Below are 14816 nucleotides of genomic sequence, written 5' to 3'. Positions count from 1 at the left end.
TAAATAAATGTTGCTGTTAAGACACTGATAAAAAAAAAAATGATAGCTACACAAGGAAGATCTAAGAAACTATGAAAATAAACGAATTTTTTTTTTTAATTATTACTATTCAGCGATTTCCAGAAACTATTCTTAAGTAAGTAGCAAGTTACTGAGAACTGTGCATGTTGTATTAGTAACTTATTAAAGAAAGGGCAGAGGGGAGAGGCACTGTGTAAGCAGGCCAGCCCTTTCAGGTCCCATAAAGTATTTACTATTCTCAGATAAGCCCTACCCTCTTTGAGTTCAAAGCATTCACTCATATTGATTCCCCAATCTGAAAATTTTTGTCCCCTTTATTCTGTTTCTGATTTAAAAAACGCTTTTATTCTCCTCCCTCCTTCTCTCCCTGAGCCTTTCTGTTCTTTCCCTCCCCCAAGTTTTGCTGATAAAATAAGTTCGATGGTGCCTGACTCCTTCACTTCTCGGTAGCTGTGCCAGGACTCTGAGCATTGCACAACTGGCTGCCTTGATTCCTAATTAGTAACCCCTAGATGACCTCTTATCAATGGTAACAAGTTTTGTTTTGTTTTTAGATAACCTCTTATGAAAAAAAAAAAAAAACCTTATGAAGCAACTGTGAAAATATATAAAGCTTCAAATACTTGGAAGAGGCAGAGTCAATACTGAACAAGGTAGTGTTAATCTTCAGGTGGCTGTCAGGGGACCAGATCCCTCAGAATGATGGAGTTGGAGGTGGTGGTGAAGAAGGATCATGTTGAGACCTGCTCCAAAATTCTTCATGCTTTCAGCATATTTTGTACCGTATGTCCAGCTATGCTGAGGACAAAGAGTCCAAGAGATAGTATGTGCCAGTAGGGAAGACAGCAACGCCATTTAGGAATAACTAGAGGGAACATAAACTAGTCAGATATTTTAAATTCATTAAACTAGTCCTAGACTATTACTATCTAAGGGGAGCCTTTAGCTAATTCTTCTATTTTGATCACTTAACAAGAAATGTTCTTATTGTTCCTGAAGTGTTCATGAAGATTGAGTGAATGGACTTTTGCAATTGGGAGCACAAAAATTGGTAGTTTAGGGGTATAGATGCTCCTTGGAGGTGAACATCCTTTATGAAATAGACTCGGGGTTTCTCTTTCTCTGTTCACCAAAGTGTCAACACTGGAATTTGTAGTAACTTTTAATATATGAACTAATTTATTTTCCCAGAGCCTCATTACGAGTTCTCCAAAAGGATTAAATGGCTTTCTTTCCAATGACTACAACTCTATTATTCCTCATCTTGATGTTTTTCATTGTCCCTGGTGAGTAATTTTTCTCATAATCAATGGGAAATGTTTGATCATTCAGTATTTGTGGAAATTGGAACAAATATCAATAGAGACCCCGGTGATGATCCTGTGATTTTTTTCTTGAAGTCCCTTGTCACCATGGGGAGTGTAGAGGGTGCTTTTAAAGAGAGCTAGACCTAGATTTATGTATTTATTTATTTTTTTTTAGACCTAGATTTGATATATTGAATTTGATTTCAGATTTTTCCTCTGAATGCTTTCATGTAAGTTATTGCTCTTACCACACTTCAAAGATCCTTTCTCCAAAGAGGGGAAGTTATCTGGGTTTGACAGAGTTGCATCTAGAGTTGTATAAGTTACCATGTGAGAGTGTTTGAAATACAGACATACTGCCGGTAAACATACTGAGATAAAGGATGCTTATTGATTTGACCACAAATATATAACGTTATTATTTTTATTTACTGAGAATAAATTCCTGTATCCTATTACCCAGATGTCTTAGATGAGTCAATTATTTATTTATTTATTTATTTTTATTTCTCTGTTTTCATTGTAGGTAGCTCCTACATTGGAATTTATGCAATAAACATTCTGGTAAGCTCTTATTTGGATAATTAAAGATTCAAGCCTTTACATTTGTTATGGCATCAGAATACATATTTTATAACATATAAAATATCATAACTTTATTTTCTCCAATAGCTCTGTTCTGGATTTATAAATACAGACAGGAGAGCGCAAGGTTGGATGGGATCTGGCATGTTTTGGTGAAGTATGTAAGAGCATGGCGTAATGTTTTGGAGAAATATGAGGCAAGTGAGCTAAATATAACAGTTAATTAGTAGTATGAATTTTGACCAAAATAGCTCTTGCTAGGGAGCAAAAGAAGACAGGTCAGGTAAAAGCTAGTGGATTGATAAAATGAAGGTACCAAGAGACTGGTACGCTCTGTGAGGTGAAGTTGTCAGGTGTGCAAACTGAATTCATATGAGAATTGAGGAATTAAGAATTATGTATCAGTGTATGCTGCAGATTGGTCTTTTTTTTTTTCCTATAAAACCATTTCATGGAATAACCGGAGACTACTATGACTATGACTATGACTATGACTATGACTATGACTATGACTATGACTATGACTATGACTATGACTATGACTATGACTATGACTATGACTATGACTATGACTATGACTATGACTATGACTATGACTATGACTATGACTAGGGGATAGGTTTCAGGAAGGGGTAAATATCTACAGAGTTGCAGAAGAAGGAACAATATTCTTGAGTCCTATTTGTGAGAGGACTTCACTTTTTCCAGAAAGAGAAAGAGCACCTCTGTGACCAGAGCACAGAAAGTTAGAGACATCAAGACAAAAGGTGACTGAAGAGAAAGGTAGGAGCCTGGAAGACACTGGTCTCCTGAGCTGTTGAGAATTAGGGTATCAATCTTAAGAAAAAAAATGAGCTATATATATATATATGTTTGAATCCGCCAGGCGCTCCTTGGAAACTCTATGGGGCAGTTCTACTCTGTATGAGTCGGAATCGATTAGAACGGCACTGGGTTATATATATAAAGTGAAGGGTTTCAATACACACTATTTGGAGCCAATAAGAGTAGCTGTAATCAGAACACCTAGGTGCATGATTGTTCTGCAAGAGGTGAGGGTAGATCCAAAAAGAATAGTGGAAATGGAAATAAAGAGATATGAACAAGACTTGAGGTCATTTCATTAATTCATTCAAAAATATTTACAGAAGTCTTCCTATGTGCTTCTGGAGGCCCTGGGAGGTGCAGGTTGTTATTTTGCTCAGCTGTTAAGTGAAAGGTTGGAGGTTTCAGTCCACCCAGAGGTGCCTTAGAAGAAAGGCCAGGTGATTTACTTCCAAAAATCCACTGAGAACACTCTAGAGCACAGTTCTACTCTGATACACATTTGCCCTGAGGTGGAGTCTACTAGATACCAACTGTTGTTTTGTTTTGTTTTCCTATGTGCCAGAAAATAGTATAATATTTAGATAATCAAGAGAAGACTAAGTTCAGTACACCAGGAAGCTCATATTCCATGGCAGATGCTGTTGTTTAATCTTGTAATATCACTTTGACTTTTACAGCCTGAATGTAAAGACTACCACCCATTCCTGCGTTGCGCCTGTGTGTACTCTTCTATTTGTGCAAATAATGGCGTAACATATAGAAACGTACATGAGTTTTGCCTGGACTTTAGGTAAGAAATAAAATTTGCGTATCTGCTTTTCCTAAGTATTAAAGCTTCATTCAAGAATCCAAGGAAAATAAATACTGGCATTTACTCAATCATCAAATTTAAAGAATTTTGGCACAAACTCTATCTATGTAGAAAAATCACCACTTCTGAAGGAGATTTTGCTTTAGTTCTATTTTTAAAGTTATTTTCATTTATCAGCATGTTACGTTCAAGTTAATTAAATGAATGACATTTAATTTGGTTGTTAATAACAGTAATTATAGATTGATTGCTTCACCTCAAGATAAGTTTGGCTTCTATTTACATTATATATTGGCTTCTATTTTATTCATATTTTTGTTATGAAAGTATTTTGTCATTTCTATCTACGTAACACATTTCTCTTAGTTTTCCTTTCATATTTTTAATTTATCCATAATCACAATCCACCCAGTAAAAATAAAATGACTGAAGGTAGAATAAACCACTATGGAGTAGGATTATGTCTTGGGTTTTGAATGTTGGACTGTATTTCAGAAAATTCTGCTAATCTCTGAAATTTTAATTAGGCTTGATTTATACACATTCACTTAGTCACAAAACAAATATTCAATTATGTCTTGTTTAAAGATGAAATCTACTGCACCTTTCAGTTAGAATGAAGTAATGCAATAAAAAACATTTCCCATTACTGTGGAAATGATTCAAAATATCATGGTTTTCTGTTATATTTGGACAGGGCTGGAATGGCTCTGATGGATTCTTTAAAATGGTGTAGAAGCAGGAGGACCAGAGATTGGAGCAATAATTTCTCAGGGTTAAGGAACAGGGAGAGAGACAGAAAAAAAGAGACAATAATAGAGGAGGAAACTCCAGGGAAACAAGGTTCAACAGGAGGATCACTAGTGTTGGAGAAAGCATAAGTAGAAAACGTGTAGCTCAGCAAGCAGTTGCAGTGGAGAGCATAACTTCTTTTCCTAGAGGTGGACTAAGAGCCAGGAAGGACTTTTTTTTTAGGGAATCCAGCATCAGAAAATATTCAAACTCTGGTTAGAGAGTCAGCCAACCTCTGAGATACATCTCACCTGGACTGGTTCAAAATAAAGTTCTGTGTTGTAGATAGGGGTGATTAAAGCCACCAAATCAGCATGGATAGCAAGGTCAAGGACAAGATAATGGAGTAGAAGACAAAAAATGATCCTTCAGAAATTTAATAGGCAGCAATGTCAATTAATTTGAGGCAGAAAAGACTTACCCTTGTTCTTACAATGGCTCTTTCTTCAGGTCAAAATGTGTGCTCTTAGCAAAAACATAATTGAGCATGCAGGAGTGGTTTCACTGGCCTAGTGAAAAGAAAGGATAGCTCCAGAGCCTAGACTTTAGGGAGATACTGATCCTTTAGGAAATGAATCTCAGCATTTAGTCCATTAAAAAAAAAAAACCATACTTTAGTCCAAATCCTCCCTTCTGGGAATTAAAAAAAAAAAAAATTACAGTGGGATTTATTCAGGATTTTAAATGTAATCATTTCTACACATTTTCTTCTTCTTTCTTTCCTTTCAGAGAATATGGCCTTGACCAACTTCAAGCCCTTTATAATTTTCCATGCCATACTCAAACATTTAAACAATGAAAGGACTCCTCTTGCCTCCTTGATTTTGGTAAAGTTGTCCAGTGGCATTTCCATGCTTTTTTCCTAGTCTGAGGAAACTCAGGATAAAAAAATATATGACCTCTATGTATTTTCCAACGTCAAGATTCAAGAATTTTTTAATCAGTGTTTCTGACTTTGTGTGATGTTAAATTAAATTAAATCTCTTTTTCTTTAGAAAACACAAGACATAAATAATCTCCTACCAAAGCAATGATTAGCTGAATAAAAAGTTTAAAAAAACCCATGCAAAAATTGTAATGTGTCTTATGGGTTCATTTTCTCTCTCGCGAGCTCCCAAATGTGTTAAAGAACACAATGGATATTGAAAAGTTATATATATTTAAATGAGAACCACTTCTTGTAACAGCTCTTGTAAGAAAATGAATACTAAAAAATTACTTAATTTCCAGGAGCATTATAGTTGGCCAGGGACTGATATGAAAGAATTTTGTACTGACTATCTAACCTCGTAAAGTATAGAAGTTTCATCTTAAGTTAAATCATCAAGGTAAAGCCGATGAGCCACATCACCTTGGACTACTGAAGTATCACCTTCTCTGCCTCGTGCTGCATTCTGTGACTTTAAGAAGGACTGATGCAAGAAATAATTGTTTGGATTTTTCTTAAAGTTTTTTTTTTTTTTGCTTTTGTTTTTAAATCAGGGAGTGGAAATTCTTATTTAGTCAGTACATCTTATTACCAAAACTGTGGTAAGGCTTTCCATGTTTATTGTTTCTTTTAGTCCTCATAGAAATGTGAGTTAGGTGCAAATTAACTCTTTTTTTTTTTTAATAATGAGGAACTTGGACTTAAACCAAAACCAAAAATTAAACCCATTGCCATTGAGTCAATTCTGACTCATAGTGACCCTGTAGGACAGAATAGAACTGCCGTATAGAGTTTTCCAGGAGCTGCTGGTAGATCCAAACTGCCAACCTTTTGGTTAGCAGCCGAACTTTTAACCACTGCGCAACCAGGGCTCCAACTGAGACAACTCAGGAGACAACTCAGCATAGGATGCAACTAGAAAGTTATAGGACACAACTCATTATAGGATCCACTTGGAAATAACAGGATACAACTCTTGAGATGGGATGCAGTTTGTCAATCAGAATAGCTTTCAACCAGGACAGCTCTCTTGCTTCCTCTCAGCTCCTCTTGGCTGTGCTAACATGTCTTTCTCTCAGCCATGCACCCACTCTTTTTGGCTGTGAATGCCTCACTGCCTTTGGACACTGTCATGATGCTCAGGAGGCATGCATGGGTCCTGAGAGTTCTGTTCTGCTGGGCCTCACTAAGCCCTGCCTCACTGGTGGGAAAATCACAGCACAGGATCTCCTAAGCCTCTGCTGCTGAGCCCTCCTAGGCCTCTGCTACCAAGCCGTTCTAGGCCTCTGCCCTGTTCTGACAAATGTTACATCTCGTTAGCTCCACCAGCAAGCCTCCTGCCTAGAGGCAGCCACTGGCTCTCTCTCTCTCTTTCTCTCCCCGCAAGGGCTGATAAGCCCACCATACCATCTTGTGCCCTTCTCATGGTTCCCATTGCACATGTTGCTGTCTCCATTTCCCTGCCACTAAGCTCTGCTGTGCTTGCCATCTTCAGTGTTATAACTCCTTTTGGAGACCCTCTCCTCTTTTCTTGCTCTTCCTCTCCTACCTGTGTGGGGTTGGCTGTTTATATAAGCAAACTCCTTGTCAATTTCAAGGCATGACACTCCAAGAAGGACCACAAACAGACCTATCCCCTCAGTAGACTGCAGTCAGTCAATCCTATTGGGTAGATTTTCAAACCACTATTTGAATAGCAAACTGACCAAACCCTGCAAGGTGCATAAAATAGATCAATCACAGGGTAGAACTTCTCCAAACCATTTTTGGCAGAACTACAAACCCAAGCCCAGAAAGGCCACATATAAGAGAAACTTATTGCACTGCAGATGGACAAATACATAACAAATAGTAACTGTTAGATTTAAACCTAACCTTTATATTAATAGTTTAAACACCCTCAAATCAAAGGGAGAAAATTCCAGATTGGATCAAAATGTAAAACGCAAACATATGCTACCTTCAAGAGCAACACAGTAACTATCAAGACACAAATAGATTAAAACTAAAAGAATTGCAAAAGATACATCATGCTAACATTTCTGGAAACAAAACTGGAGTAACTACCACACATATGCCAGTTTGTTGTACTGTGGTGACTTTCGTGTTGTGTGATTGTGGAAACTATGCCACTGGTATTTCAATACTAGCCAGGTCACCCATGGGATACAGGTTTTAGCACAGCTTCCAGACTAAGACAGACTAGGAGAAGGACATGACATTGAAAATATTAGCCAGTGAAAACCTTATGGATAGCAGTAGAACATTGTCAGTATACTGCCAGAAGATGAGCCCCTCAGGTTGGAAGACACTCAATAGACAACTGGAGAAAGGCTGCCACCTCAAATTAGAGTTGACATTAATGATATGGATGGAGTAAAGCCTTCAGGACCTTCATTTGCTGAGGCAGCATGACTCAAAATGAGAAGAAACAACTCCAAATATCCATTAATAATCAGAACATGAAATGTAGGAAATATGAAACTGGGAAAATTGGAAATCATCAAAAATGAAATGGACCACAAAAGATCAATATCCTAGGCATTAGTGGACAGGTATTGGCATTTTGAGTCAGAAATCCTATGAACTACTACTCCAGGAATGATAAAATGAAGAGGTATGCTGTTGCATTCATAGTCAAAAAGAACATTTCAAGATCTATTCTGAAGTACAATGCTGTCACTGATGTGGGAATATCCATATGCCTACAAATAAGACCAATTGATACAACAATTATTCAAATTTACACATTAACCACAAATGCCAAAGATGAGGAAACAAGATTTTTACCAACTTCTGCAGTCTAAACTTGATCAAACATGCAATCAAGGTGCATTGAGATAACTACTGATGATTGGAATGCAAAAGTTGGAAACAGAGAAGGATTGGTAGTTGGAAATATGGACTTTATTATAGAAATGACACGAGAGATTGCATGATGGAATTTTGCAAAACCAATGACTTCTTCATCATTAATACCTTTTTTCAACAACATAAAAGGTGCAGGGTGGCTATGAGTCGGAATCGACTCAACAGCAATAGGTTTTTGGTTTTTTATACACTGGGGCCTTGCCAGGTGAAATACACAAGAATCAAATTGCCTATATCTGTGAAAAGAGACAATGGAGAAGTTCAATATCGTCAGTAAGAGCAAGGCCAGGGGCCGATTGAGGAACACACCATCAATTGGTCATATGAAAGTTCAAGTGGAAGATGCAGAAAATTACAGCAAGTCCATGAGAGCAAAATATGACCTTGGGTACATGCCACCTGAATTTAGAGACCACATCAAGAATGGATTTGACACATTAAACAATAATGATCAAAGATCAGATGGATTGTGGAATGATATCAAGACCTCATACACAAAGAAAGCAAAAGTCATTAAAAAGACAGGAAAGAGAGTATAGAAAAGAATGGAATATGCCCAAATTCATTCTATGAACCCAGCATAACCTTCATACCAAAACCAGGTAAAGACACCACAAAAAAAGAAAATTACAGACAAATATACCTCATGCACATAGAGGCAAAAATCCTCAACAGAATTCTAGCCAATAGAATTCAACAAAATTAAAAAAAAAAAATTCACCATCACTAAATGAGATTCATACCAGGTGGGCAGGGATGGTCCACATTAGAAAAACAATCAATGTAATCCAGCACATAAGTAAAACAAAAGACAAGAACCACATGATCTTATCAACTGATACAGAAAAGGCATTTGACAAAGTCCAACACACATTCAGGATGAAAAATAGGAATAGAAGGGAAATTCTTCAACTTAACAAATGGCGCTTATACAAAGCCAACAGTCAACATCATCCTCAGTGGACAGAGTCTGAAAGCATTCCACTTGAGAATAGGAACCAGATGAAGATGCCTTTTATTACCACTCTTATTCAGCATTGTGCCAGACCAATTAGGCTACAGGAAGAAATAAAGAGCATCCAAACTGGTAAGGAAGAAGTAAAATTATCCCTATTTGCAGATGATGTGATCTTATACACAGAAAACCCAAAAGATTTCAGCAAAGTACTGAGATACAAGATAGATGTACAAAAATCAGTTGGATTCCTCTACACCAAAAAAGAGAACTTTGAAGAGCAAATCACCAAATCAATACCATTGACAATACTCCCCAAGAAGATAAAATACTTAAGGATAAATCTAACCACAGACGTAAAAGACCTATACAAAGAAAACTACAGGACACTATTGCAAGAAACCAAAAGAGACCACATAAGTGGAAAAACATACCTCGTTCATGATTAGGAAGAGTAAACATTGTGAAAATGTCCATTCTACCCAAAGCCTTCTACAGATAAAATGCAATCCTGATCCAAATTCCAATGACATTTTTTAATGAGATGGAGAAACTAATCAACTTCATATGGAAAGGGAAGAGGCCTCAGATAAGTAAAGCATTACTGTAAAAGAAGAACAAAGTGGGAGGCCTCACAGTACCTGGTTTTAGAACCTATTATACCTCCACAGTAGTCAAAACAGCCTGGTACTGTTACAACAGATTTATAGACCAATGGAACAAAATTGAGAACCCAGCGTAAATTCATCCACCCATGAGCAGCTGATATTTGACAAAGGCCTAAAGTGAATTAAATTAAATGAGGAAAAGACAGCCTTCTTAACAAATGGTGCTGGCATAACTGGATATCCATCTGCAAAAAAATGAAATAAAACCCATACCTCACACCATGCACAAAAACTAACTCAAAAAGAATCAAAGATCTAAATATAAAATCTAAAATGATAAAGATCATGGAAGAAAAAATAGGGACAATGTTAGGAGCCCTAACACATGGCATAAACAGTATACAAAACATTACTAACAATGCACAAACACCAGAAGAGAAACTAGATAACTGGGAGCTCCTAAAAAATCAAACACTTATGCTCATTCAGAGACTTTACCAAAATAATAAAAAGACAACATACAAACTGGGGGGGGGGGGGGGGGGGAATGGCTATGACATATCTAATCAGGGTCTGATCTCTAAAATCTACAAGATACTGCAAAAATTCAACCACGAGAAGACAAATAACCCAATTAAAAAACGGGCAAAGGATATGAACAGGCACTTCACCAAAGAAGAAATTCAGGTGTCTAACAGATACTTGAGGAAATGCTCAAGATCATTAGCCATTAGAGAAATGCAAATAAAAGCTGCAATGAGATACAATCTCACTCCAACAAGGCTGGCATTAATCTAAAACGCACAAAATAATAAATGTTGGAGAGGTTGTGGAGAGATCTGAACATTTATACACTGCTGGTGGGAATGTAAAAGGGTACAACCACTTTGGAAATCAATTTGGTGCTTCCTTAAAAAGTGAGAAATAGAAGTACCATATGAGTCAGCATTCCTACTCCTTGGAATATATCCTACAAAAATAAGAGCCATCACATGAATAGATATATGCACACTCATGTTCATTGCAGCACTGCTCACAATAGCAAAAAGAAAGAAACAACCTAAGTGCCCATCAATGGACGAATAGATAAACAGATTATATTCACACAATGGAATACTATGCAACGATAAAGAACTACCATGAATCCGAGAAACATCTCATGGATGAAGCTGGAAGATATATGCACACTCATGTTCATTGCAGCACTGCTCACAATAGCAAAAAGAAAGAAACAACCTAAGTGCCCATCAATGGACGAATAGATAAACAGATTATATTCACACAATGGAATACTATGCAACGATAAAGAACTACCATGAATCCGAGAAACATCTCATGGATGAAGCTGGAAGGCATTATACTGAGTGAAAATAGTCAGTCGAAAAAGGATGAATATTGTATGATACCACTATTAAAGAACTCAAGAAAAGGTTTAAACTGAAGAAAACATTCTTTGATGGGGAGGAAGGGAGAGGGGAATTCACTAATTAGATAGCAGATAAGAATTATCTTTGGTGAAGGGAAGGACAAAACACAATACAGGAAAAGTCAGCACAACTGAACTAAACCAAAACCTAAGAATTTTCCTGAACACAGCCATATACTTTGAGGGACAGAACAGCTGGGGCTGGAGTCTGGGGACCATGGTTTCAGGGGACATCTAGGTCAATTGGCAAAACAAAGTTTATTAAGATAACGTTCTGCATCCCACTGTGGTGAGTGGCATCTGGGGTCTTAAAAAGTAGCAAGCTGCCATCTAAGATGCATCAGTTGGTCCCAACCCACCTGGAGCAAAGAAGAATGAAGAACACCAAAGACACAAGGAAAATATTAGCCCAAGGGATAAAAAGTTTCACATAAACCAGAGACTCCATCATCCTGAGACCAGAAGAAATAAATGGTGCCTGGCTGCCACCAATAACTGCCCTGACAGGAAACACAACAAAGAGTCCCTGACAGAGCAGGAGAAAAGTGGGGTGCAGAACTCAAATTCTAGTAAAAAGACCAGACTTAATGGTCTGACTGAGACTGGAGGAACCCCAGACGGCATAGCCCCCAGACTCTCTGTTAACCCAAAACTAAAACCATTCCCGAAGCCAACTCTTCAGACAAAGATTAGACTGGACTGTAAGGCATACAGTGGTACTCTTGAAGACTGTGCGTCTTAGTTCAATCAGATACAGGGACAAAATGGACAGCTCCTCCTCTGGAGGTGAGATTAAACCACAGAAAGGGATAGTAACTGGTTGAATGGACACGGGAAATTCGAGTTGGGAAGGGAATGTGCTGTCACATTACAGGGAGAGCAACTAGGGTCACAAAACAATGTGTGCATAAATTTTTGTATGAGAAACTAACAAGCTGTAAACTTTCACTTAAAGCACAGCGACAACAAAAAAAGAAAAGACCAGAATGGATGTCAGAAGTGATCTGAAACTTGCTCCTGAATGTAGAGTAAAAAAAGCAAAAGAAGAAATGGTGAACTGAAAAAGCTGAACAGAAGATTTCAAAGGGTGGCTCAAGAAAAGAAAGTAAAGTATTACAATGAAATATGCAAAGACCTAGAGTTAGAAAAATAAAAGGGAAGAACACACTAGGTGTTTCTCAAGCTAAAAGAAGTCTGGGGGCTATGCCTTTCCTCCAGGTGTGTTGGTACCATTTGATGCATCTTAGATGGCAGCTTGTTGTCTTTTAAGACCCCAGATGCCACTCACCAAAGTGGGATGCAGAACATTATCTTAATAAACCTTGTTTTGCCAATTGACCTAGATGTTCCCTGAAACCAAAGTGTGTGAGATGTAGTCTTGCCACCCTTGCATTCTAAGGAACATTCTGGTTGTACTTCTTACAGGACAGACTTGTTTGTTCTTTTGGTAGTCCATGGTATATTCAGTATTCTTCACCAACACCACAATTCAAAGGTGTCATTTCTACTTCCGTCTTCCTTATTCATTGTTCAGCTTTTGCACGTATATGAGGCAATTGAACACACCATGACTTGGGTCAGGTGCATCTTAGTCTTCAAGGTGACATCTTTGCTTTTCAACACTTTAAAGAGATCTTTTGCAGCAGACTTGCCCAATGCAAAGTGTCTTTTGATTTCTTGACTGCTGCTTCCACGGGTATTGATTGTCGATCCAAGTAAAATGAAAACCTTGACAAGTTTGGTCTTTTCTCCATTTATCATGACGTTACTTACTGGTCCAGTTGTGAGGATTTTTGGGATTTTTTATGCTGAGGTGTAATCCACACTAAAGGCTTTGATCTTTGATTTTCATCAGTAAGTTCTTCAAGTCCCCTTCACTTTCATCAAGCAAGGTTGTGTCATCTGAAAGAACTGAAGAAAAAATTCAAGTCTCTAGTTGCAATATTGAAGAATTCTATGGGAAAATATTGAAAGGAGCAGGAAGCATCAAAAGAAGAAGGAAAGAATACACAGAATCACTATATCGAAAAGCAGAGGTCAACATACAAACCACTTCAGGAGTTAGCACATGATCAAAAACCAATGGTATCGAAGGAAGAAGTCCAAGCTGCACTGAAGGGAATGATGAGAAACAAGGGTCCAAGAATTCATGGAATACCAACTGAGATGTTTAACAAATGGATGCAGCCTTGGATGTGCTCACTTATCTTCATCAAGAAATTTGGAAGACAGCATCCTGGCCAACTGACTGAAAGAGATCTATATTTGTGCCAAATTCAAAGGAGGTTGATCTAACAGAATGCAGAAATTGTGGAATGATAGCAATATCACACACAAGTAAAATTTTGCTGAAGATCATTCAAAAGCAAATGCAGCAGTACATTGACAGGGAACTGCCAGCAGTTCATGCCGGATTCAGAAGAGGACACAGAATGACGGATATCATTGCTGATGTCAGATAGATCTTGGCTGAAAGCAGAGAATACCAGAAAGATGTTTACTTGTGTCTTATTGACTATGCAAAGGCATTCAATTGTGTGGATCATAAAAAATTATGGATAACATTAAGAAGAATGAGAATTCCAGAACACTTAATTGTGCTTGTAAGGAATCTGTATGTAGACCAAGAGTCAGTTGTTTGAACAGAAAAAAGAGATACTGTGTGGTTTAAATTCAGAAAAGGTGTTGTTGTATCCTTTGCATCAGGGTTATATCCTTTCATCATACCTATCCAATCCGTATGCTGAGTAAATAATCTGAGAAGCTGGGCTATATGAAAAAGAATGAGGCATCAAAACTGAAGGAAGTCTTACATACTTTGGTCATGTTATCAGAAGGGATCAGTCCCTGGAGAAGGACATCATGCTCAGTAAATTAGAGGGTCAGCGAAAAAGTGGAAGACCCTCAACATGATGGATTGACACAGTGGCTGTGACAATGGGCTCAAGCATAACAACTATTGTGAGGATGACACAGGACTGGGCAGTGTTTCGTTCTGTCATAGATAGGGTCTCTATGCGTTGGACCAACTCGATGGCACCTAACAACAACAACAGTTGTGTAGTGTTTAAATGCTGGGGTGCTAACAAAAAGGTTGACAGTTTGAACAGAATAGCCGCTCCGTGGGAGAAAGATGTAGCATTCTGTTTCTGTAAAAATCACAGCCTCGGAAAATGTATGGGGCAGTTCTACTCTGTCCTTTGGGGTCATTGTGATGGTTAAGGTTTTGTGTCAACTTGACTGGGCCATGAGACTCATTGGTTTGGCAGTCGTATGCTGTTGTGATCAATTCCAAGATGAGATTTGACATAACGTTATCACTTCCATGATGGAATCTGCTGTGAGTAGTCAATCAGTTGAAAGGGAGTTTCCCTGGGCATGTGGAATTGCATCAAATATACGTGGACATTCTGGCAAGGTTGTGGGCTTTTGCTGGCTTTCAATTCTGTAGCTGGCTCCTTTTTGTCTGACCTCTGGTTCTTGGGACTTGAGCTAGCAACTTACCTGTGGTCTTGTCTGCCGATCTTGGGATTCATGGGTTTCCAAGTCTGTGAGCAAAAGCCCTGCTCTCTGACCTGCCAATCTTGGGCTCTGCAGCCCCTGTAGCTACGTGAATCAGGAGAAGCCTCTGTCCTGACCCACGGACTTGGGACATTCCAGCTTCTATAACCGAGTGAGCCATTT

Source organism: Elephas maximus, chromosome 2 (genome assembly GCF_024166365.1).
Source record: "Elephas maximus indicus isolate mEleMax1 chromosome 2, mEleMax1 primary haplotype, whole genome shotgun sequence".
Lineage (NCBI taxonomy): Eukaryota > Metazoa > Chordata > Mammalia > Proboscidea > Elephantidae > Elephas > Elephas maximus.
The sequence above is the reverse complement of the archived record's forward strand: the minus strand, read 5'-3'. Positions refer to the sequence as shown.